We start from the raw sequence: 9,819 nt of genomic DNA, 5'->3' as shown, positions 1-9,819 counted from the left end.
ATACTACTACATTTGTGAAAATGGAAGTGTAAATTATTTTGTAGCTCACAGGAAGCTGCGTGTAAGCTGATAAATTACCTCCATGTTGTCAGACAGTTACTAATTTGCATTATGGGTAAAGTAGGTGCAAGGTTTTACAAAGTATTGCACTTGTCTTCTTTGCCCTACTATGAGACTGTTGAAATTTTTAAAAGCAAATGATCAAATCAATACAGCAGAAACACAAGTTTTAACTTTTTTATTCCAAATATTCTTCTTCCTTTTCAAAACCTGGTGCCTACATTATCCACAATGCAACTTGACCACTGAGTGACATCACTGGAAGCAATTTATCATATTATGTGCAGTTTCCTCTAGAGCCACAAAAGGGTTCATACTACATTTTAGACATCTGCAGTAGCAACCTGGTCTCACAGAATTCCGTGAAATGTCCACGGGTCCTTAACTCAAAATCCGTGAAGCCATCACGGAATTGCCCCAAATTCCGTGACACGGCCACGGATATTTCTCCAACGCAAGTCAATGACACTGACCTCCCGTGATCCACACACGGATACCTGTTTCAATGAAGGAGTACAGAACTCGCTGAACGGACGTGCTTTCTCATTTGGAAACGCAACATTTGACGTATTTGTTTCTTTTCCAATATCAAATGCCATAATGACATTAACCAGACAGCTGTTGTAGTTATTGCATTGTCCTGTCATCATAAAAATTACGTTTGTTTCAGTTACAAAAGTCCCGTGATGGCACGGACCTCCACAACCTGACCTCACTCACTTGTTTAGGAACTTACAAGCTTTTCGTCGACACTGTTGCAATGGAATGTAATTAACTTGGCATTTTTTCTCGTCCTGTCATCATAAAATCCAGTTTGATGGCGTTTTACACACATTTTGGCTATAGTCAGAACTAAAATCTGTGATAGGAGCACGGAGTGAGTCTGTGCTTAGATCACGGATAACTCTAACGCAAGTCAATGACACTCATCTTCCGTGGTCCGTACACGGATCGTTTCAGTGATGGAGTACAGACCTCACTCAATGGACGTGCTATCTCATCTGGAAACGCAACATTTGAAGTATTTATTTTTTTCAACACCAAATACCATGACCAACCTGACTGTTATTGTAACTATTGCATTGTCCTGCCATCATACAGATTCACTTTGATTCTGTTAGCCTAACTAAAATCTGTGATACGAGCACGGAGTGAGTCTGTGCTGAGATCACGGATAACTCTAACGCAAGTCAATGACACTCATCTTCCGTGGTCCACACACGGAAACCCAGTCTCACGGCAGTTCGTGATTTTGTCACGTAATTTAATCTATTTATTCGTGGCAGGCACACGTTTATTTCCTTATTTTCATGATTGCAGCACGTTTTTTTTAAACTAATGCATTTCAACTGGAGGCATCTTTCGTGCATCAGCACAATATTTTCTGATTAATTATTATTATTATTATTAAATTTTTCACAGGACAACAGAAGAAACTCACTGAAACTTGAAAAAAAATCGGAGCTTAACTTACTGTACAAAACTGAGCAACATACTGTATTGCTGGTGACAAAAACACATTAAAACTTTTTTAGCTGTAAAATGCGCAATGGTTCTTTTTTTTACTTTTCATTGATTTTTATTTTTTTCATAGGCCTAGATTTATTTTTTTTTTATTACAGAATTCAATATCAAGTCCTTGACACATAACTGTAACACATTTTCACATTAAGAAACAATTTAGTTTAAATAAAAAGAACAAAAAATATCTAAAAATAAATAAATTATTTATTAGCGATAGGCCTACAGATTTATTTTTTTTATTTATTTTTTATTTTTTTACTTTAGACTCTAAAGTTAAAAGTTTTTATTAAGGCTATTGTAAAGGCTTCTTAAAATGATGTCGCTGATGAGCCTCTGATCGCTGTCAGATTCTGTGATATGAATGTCCGCTAATGGGTTTAGAATGAGCCCCGCTCGGCCCGTGTTCTGGCTTACTGTAATATTTCACCTGTAATAAGACCGAAATAATATAATTAAAATAAAGAAACATGATAATATGATAACATCTAAATAAATGTTGATAGATTTAGCGTTATAGTTTTAAAAATATTAATAAACAGCAAATCAACACAGAAAGACCTAAATAATAATAATACATAATTAATAAACAGTGCCGCCCCTCCCACTACGCGCATCACGCGCTGTGCGTCAACCCCAAAGCGTCAAAAACTGAAGCGTGGTCAAGCGCCTCTAGCGTCACTGACATGAGATGTTTATCGCTTTGAAATCACGTTCAAGAAGTCTCATTCAGCACACATCGCGATACTTTCCATCAGTTTGCAAGAGCCGCAGGTTGGGTGAGTTATACAGTCTATGGTGAGTAGTAGTAAATATGCTCTTTTAATGCCTGTCCTAAAACGTATTCTGTCTTCTTTATTAATCAGATGAGCGCCTTATGTTTACTCTCTGTATTACATCGGTCATCCGAGGCTGTCTTTGAGTTTCATTGTGTTTAACTAAATGAACACAGCTGCTAACTGGTTAAACTCTATCGGTCACGTGACGTGACGTGACGTGCCACAGACCTGGGATCCGTTTTATATTAATTTCAGGTTCAAAGATGTAAGTTGTATTTGTAGTAAAATCATGGTAACCATGACACCTACAAAAGTAGGTAAACAAGACGTTTACCATGTTTTTTTTTTTTTTTTTTTTTTTTTTTACCACAGTAACTGTAGCTTTACTGTAGTATAGTAATGGCACATTAATCACCAAATTAACTATAGTTGTACCACTGTAATGGTAGTGTTTTAATGTGCTTTTATATGACTTATTTCACAGTAATCACATTTACTGTACCATGCTTGTAATACCTTTTTAATGTAAAAAAAAAAAAAAAAAAAAAAAAACATTTTTCCCATCTTGCAGTTCAATTCATATTTGTTTATATCTTAAATATTTTGCTCACAGATCACTATTAACATTCTGTATATAATTCTGTTTTATTTTCTTTCCCCTTGTATTAATCTTTTAGCTGAAAAGACGTAAAGTAAGCAGTCACCCCAGTGGTGTTTGTGGAGAGGTATTCCTTCAGAAATGGAGAAGACAGAAAGCTGCAGAGGCAGGTTGGTCTGTGATAGTTTGTCCCTTTTATCAAACATTCCTGTTGTTATCATTTGCACAGCATTTTGTTGTTTCTTAAACTGTTGTACGGTCCAAATACCCACACTTGCCATCTTTGCACATTTCCTTTATTTGGCCCAAGTGAGCATGAAGATCACAATGTGTGTCGATCTTAACATGACAAAGTTCGTTTCAACTTTGTATTTTAAAAGAAACTTCTAAATGTCTTTTCAATAGTCCCTAATAATACATTTTAATGCGCTTTTCTAGAACCCAAAGCGCTAAAATTAGCGCCCTATTAACCCTATTAAAGATGACAATTTATTTTGTGGTGCTTCTAATTAAGTGATAAAAAGAAGTTACAAATGATGTACAAAATAAATATACTTTTCTGTGCACCAAGAAAACATGCAACACTTTGTTTTACTACTAAATTAGTCTCAATTTCTAATTATTATAATTAATATTTCACAAACATTGGAAAGTTGCGTGACCTCTTGTTAAACCCCTGCAAAAAGTCTCACATTAATTCCAAAACATGATGCATGATGGGATACACTAAGCGTTGTATAGCGCTCCGGAGCAGTATTGGAGAGGTTTAGTGTGTGTTAAGGACACCGTGCTTTGGCATTATTAAGACCGGGGACAGTCTCATAGTCACGTACACACACTCTCAAGTGAATAAGACCTCAAGTGTGGGTAACTGGAAAGGGGAAAAGTCTTTAAAATGATCCCTAAATACAGTCCCACATCAAAGTCTTAATAATTCACTAATGCTTTCATGGTCTAAAAAATAATGTATGTAAGTAATGTATAAGTTAAAGTATATAGTAATGTATAAGTTGCATGTAATGAAATAATATTTCCTTTCTTTCTGTCTTACAGGATTGTTTGCAGATAATGCTGTTCTTCTTTTTCAGAAGTTTTTGGGGAGCCAACCCTCACAAACCTTCCTAAAAACTAAAAGAGCTATTACTGAGTCTCAGCAACTCTTGCCACGATCAGCTCTTCCCAGGTACATTTGTTTACTCATCAAATGCTCTGGTCTGAATCTTACTTTAAATTAACTTAATTATATGTTTAATGAGAAATATTGCTCATTGCACACAGAGTAAGATTATCTTGTTTCACAGAAGAGAAGGAAGACCAAGGAAATGATTTGCTCAGGATGAGAAATGAAGATGGTCATCTTGTGCTCAAGCAAACAGAAGTCCTCTGGTATGTGTGTGTTGAAGCAATGCTGTGTTACAGGACTTTATGATGATCTCTCACAGGACTGGTCATGTCAGCCGTAATTATTCTTTCCAATGTTTTTATATTTATTTTATTTTATTTGATACAGCTATAATAATTATAGCATGTTAGCAAAGTTTGACTGGAACATTTTTAATCTAAAGTTTAAAAAAAACACCACCTGTTATTCTTAAAAGCATACAAGTGTCATAAAAGTGGTTTAATTGATATAAACACCAATTGACATTATCTCACTGTTTTGTGAATGTTGTGTTATAAATTGTGAATTGATAGTTGATTGGTTTGAGCAAAGCCTTACACTGCACAGACTAAAACACATTTGTGAGAGAAGTCATTAGCTCTGGAGAAAGACTCTAGAGGAAGAAAACACATTTACTGCAACAAAAGATGAATTCTAGAGTCTCTGAGAAGTACACATGCTAATGGAGTCTCATGGGCAAGTCCTTTGCCTCTGTAACTTTTTCTAAATTCTTGCATAATGAAATTGTTTATTGCAGTATTTTAACAATTTTACTTTGTACAGATGATCTCATCAACCAAATGAGGGGTTTTGACCAAGTGATGCTCTTGAAAGGAGTGAAAGAAGAGGATGTGGTAAATTGTCTTCAGAGAAAAAGCTTCTCAAAAGATCTTAAAACAGCTTGAAGAATGGTAAGTGTACAGTACTACAAGGGTCATAGTTACTCATAAGATGAGCTCTATGTCCATTAAACAACTTCATCTGGATTGTTTGTTTCACTTTGACCAGGTCTGGGATCTTAGGACTGGGAGATCTCACTTGCACCCAGTTAACCTCCATAGAGAACATTTATCAGAAGCGCTGTCTGGGTAGGGCAAGAAACATCATCAAGGATGCCTCTCACCCTAACCATGGACTTTTCACCCTCCTTCCATCCGGCAGGCGTTACAGGAGCCTACGCTCTCGAACTAGTAGACTCAGGAAGAGCTTCTTCCCCGAGGCTGTGACACTCCTGAACACCGCACCACCAATCTAACCTGCACCTGCTCTTTTACTGCACTGGTCACAGTACTTTACATACATGTATTGCACTACTCATATTTTGCACAGACTGCACATGGTTAAATCCATTACACTATAAACTGTCTAAAGCTGTTACTGTACAAGCACAGTAAACTATTTCTACAATAAATATAATTGCACTACTATTATTTTGCATATAATAAAAAAGTTAAACTATACTTTTGCACACTCATTCAACTGTATTTATTACCACTGTTCTCAAGTTCCTGCTATTCATAATGTATATATAATTCTTCTTTGCTCTGTTCATAATGTACATACAATCCCTACATTAAATTCATATTTATATTCTGTATATACTCTGATCAATATTGTATATAGCAACTCCACTGTAAATTCTGTATATCATAGCTTTACTTACTCTGCACTTTTATGTATATAAAACACTATATTCTTGCACTTCTGGTTAGATGCTAACTGCATTTCATTAGCTCTGTACTTGTACTCTGCATAATGACAATAAAGTTGAATCTAATCTAATCTAATCTAATCTTCTGGCTGAGAACAAGCTACACCACATCAGTGTTGGATATCAACCACAAACTGTTTCCAGACACGACAGAAGATCACGATGAAACCAGTTTAGATGTGATGATGGGAATCATTATTTTCTGAAACAGTATCCAATGTCTTATATGTATCACATGATCTGTATCACAGTTGACTGAATGGGACTGTGACTTTTAAGGACATTTCATCACTCATCTGTATTTTTGATGATGAATAATTATTTTCCTTGAATCTTATTTGTCTTGATGCTACTTTATCATCTTTATAGTCTATGCTTCAATAAAATGAATATGATGAATATTGTGTTCTGAAGATTCTAGGTAAATACATCATTTTACTAGGTAGGCTCATATGTGTTTATTTTAGACTTGGAAAAACTACATAATCATTATTGGGATTATTTTTTACTTAAGACATAAAAATATTTGATCAGATTAATGACATCTGGGACATCAGTACACCAGAAAGTTATTATTGTTTATATTTAGTAACAAATGCCAATTGTTTTGTGAAAGAAAGGGAGTTACGAGATTAATTATTTTGCATTACAAGATGGTGCCATGGGCTTTATAGTTACAAACACTTGAGGGATAACTGAGAATGTAGCAGGAATGATCAACGTGGATCTTGTACTGCATTAAAACCAAGAGCACACACATTACCGATGTCCAGCACATGAGGAGCAAGAGACAGGGGTGAGAGGACATTTTTACACTGATTTTTGCTAATTAGTTATTAGTAATATATATATATATATATATATATATATATATATATATATATGAATGAATTTGTCCTTGTGTAATAGTGAAGTATCACAATGTGTATACATTGTCCTTGATTACTGCTTAACAGTGGGGAATAGATAATGGCATGTTGTTGCAGGTTCATCCATTATATTTATTGATGTTTACTTCAAAAATCAAATAAATAATCTATTATTTTTATTATCAAAACATTTCTTTATAATTTTTCCATGTTTCATCAGATGGCCTCACAATGTCCTGTCAAAAGGTATAATAGCAATGATGTAAGAATTAGAAAACAGAGGACTGTGAAAACTGTCAGATATAAATGTGACTCAGCTCAGTTTGTTGTCCATGATGAGGAGAATACATATATGTAGGTTTTACTGCCCTTCTACCTCCAGGGGCCCAGTAGCACCCCCCGGAAGAGCCAAAAACTGTACATTTCAAAAGGCTGTAAATCAGAGTCCAATTAACATATCAAAGCGAAAATCAGCATGATTACTACTTATGCTATGCTGATAAAATAATGTTGGGCACAGTTTTCAGAAATGAATGGAAAGGTGGCATAAAGGCATTTTACATATTGCATACTCTAAAATACTAAATTTCACCATGCCTCTCAAATATATCATAGTGGTTTACACAGTGAACATATTTATATGTCTAGTTTACCATTCAATATATTATTTATTTCATTTCGTTAATAAAACTTTTTAAACTACATTACCCATAAGCCTCCATCGTTCTATCTATGGAAAGGGAATACTAGGCGCTGTTTTTTGTAGTTCATTGAAGTTATTCTTAGGGTTAGTGTTAGGATCTCGGTAAAAAGGTGATTTTTCTCAACATAGAAACACCCAATGTTGACTTAATATATTTACTAATGTGATAATAGCAGCAAAACATACTTTTGTAACATGATCCGCTGTTTAATATGGGTTAAAAGATAATCCAACCACAGACAGTCCTGCGATGACAAGGGACATTCACAGCCAATGACATCAAAGCTGAGCAGCGTCATCACACTTCCTTAACCATTTATTGTCATTCATGAACGCTGTTTTCCGTTTTTCGGCTAAAGGGATAGATTGGTTAACAATAAATTAAATTTGCCACCTATTAGATAGTGTTTTATTAACGTCTACACCTTCTTCCAACAATAATGCAAATACAGAAATTATTGTTATTCAGCTTGACAACAATTTGGCAATATCGATGTGTACATGTGTGTGTACAACACGTGATGTGAACTGCACAGTCACAGTTGTATCTTATCTAACCAATAGATTCATTTCATTCAATTTAAAAGATAAATTTTTTCCTGACCAAAGACAAGAGCATTTACTAATAAAAAGTAAAGAGTGAAATTATTAAGTTATTAAATTATTTAAATTTGTTTCTGTGATTTGCCTTGCTTTACCAATTAATCTCTAGGAATAAAAACTGAAATAAAGCATAATGAACATACATAATTTTGTAAGAGTTTTCCAGTATTTATAGATATGTCAAACTCATTTAAAGACAAAGTGCACATATTACTGCACTGTCACCAAGCTCGTTTTTAAAGAATAAAACTATGAAGAAAAAAAAGGCAGTTATGTTGTAAACGTTAACATTTTTCAGTGTGCAAATTCTTTTATTAAAAAACAAAACATTATAAATATGGTATATATCTTTCAGAGAACACCGTAAAACTATACATTTTCTTAAAAGATTCTATTGACCAAAAAGTGATACAACACTTAATGTTTCAAACTCACAAAATAACATCATGAAGACATGCATGTCAAGTGTGCAATATCATCTATAAAACTCAATCAGCAGAGCATCACGTAAACACTGATTGTCCGAACAATGGAAGAAAGATAAAGTGTTCAGGAAAACAAACACCTGCTACATAAAAATGCAGAAATATAACTTTAACAATAACATCATTCACTTCATGACTGGAACTAGGGGATTGCTGTGCATGAATATGTCCTTTACTAAAACTCCTGATGAGAACTGAAGCTTTTTTATGATAAAAGCACCAGAAGTAAAGTTTACTGTATGAAGCTTGACAAAGAGAACACAATGCTTTATCAATATTATAAATGCTATTTTTTAACTATTGTTGTCATCACTGGTTCTGTATACAGTACAGTATATGGGTTGCTGGAAGGTCACAATGTATTCATTATAAGGTTAATTAAAACAAAGTTACATCTTCTGCAGAAATCAAACCACTGCAAAGTCTTGAGTCACTGATCCAGGAACCATTTCTCTGTGTGTGTGTGTGGGTGGGTGGGTGGGGGGGGGGGGAGTTAAAGAGGTGAGTCCTTGTGCATGACGGAGAACTACAGTGTTATCTGGAAACAATCCTGTAAGACAGAAAGGATAGAAATATTATGTAATTAAATGCAACATTACTGTGTTTTTTTTAGACCATGAAAGCATAATCTGCAAAGATGCTGTATAATTAAATGTTAAATGCATCCATTATTAAAAGCAAGTCATTAATAGCAATATCTAGTCATGGAGATCACGTATAGTGGGAACATGAACTGATGGGGCTTATTTGAAGTAATTTAATGAGAAGCCAATGAACAATATAAACTTTCTGACTGTGTGGGGCAACTGATTTTCCAATATTGTGATAGTGTCAGATTAGATTGTCCAGGGGCTTGTACAATATCATACAAGTGTTAAATTGAATTAGTGAATTATTAAGACTTTGACGTGCGACTGTATTTAGGGATCATTTTAAAGACTTTTCCCCTTTCCAGTTACCCACACTTGAGGTCTTATTCACTTGAGAGTGTGTGTACGTGACTATGAGACTGTCCCCGGTCTTAATAATGCCAAAGCACGGTGTCCTTAACACACACTAAACCTCTCCAATACTGCTCCGGAGCGCTATACAACGCTTAGTGTATCCCATCATGCATCATGTTTTGGAATTAATGTGAGACTTTTTGCAGAGATCTCACAGGAGGTCAGGCAACTTTCCAATGTTTGTGAAATATTAATTATAATAATTAGAAATTGAGACTAATTTAGTAGTAAAACAAAGTGTTGCATGTTTTCTTGGTGCACAGAAAAGTATATTTATTTTGTACATCATTTGTAACTTCTTTTTATCACTTAATTAGAAGCACC

The 9,819-nt window shown here is 34.6% G+C and overlaps 1 long non-coding RNA gene across 1 annotated transcript; it reads left to right on the top strand.

Moving 5' to 3' along the window:
• The first annotated feature begins 568 nt into the window (after positions 1-568).
• Positions 569-6,230, top strand: LOC128030962 (uncharacterized). The gene is made up of 6 exons (XR_008188006.1): positions 569-2,625; positions 3,038-3,128; positions 4,012-4,141; positions 4,260-4,344; positions 4,904-5,031; positions 5,129-6,230. It is a non-coding gene; the product is annotated as an uncharacterized LOC128030962 (long non-coding RNA).
• Positions 6,231-9,819: the final 3,589 nt, after the last annotated feature.

This window comes from Carassius gibelio, chromosome A16 (genome assembly GCF_023724105.1).
Source record: "Carassius gibelio isolate Cgi1373 ecotype wild population from Czech Republic chromosome A16, carGib1.2-hapl.c, whole genome shotgun sequence".
Lineage (NCBI taxonomy): Eukaryota > Metazoa > Chordata > Actinopteri > Cypriniformes > Cyprinidae > Carassius > Carassius gibelio.
The sequence above is the reverse complement of the archived record's forward strand: the minus strand, read 5'-3'. Positions and strand labels throughout refer to the sequence as shown.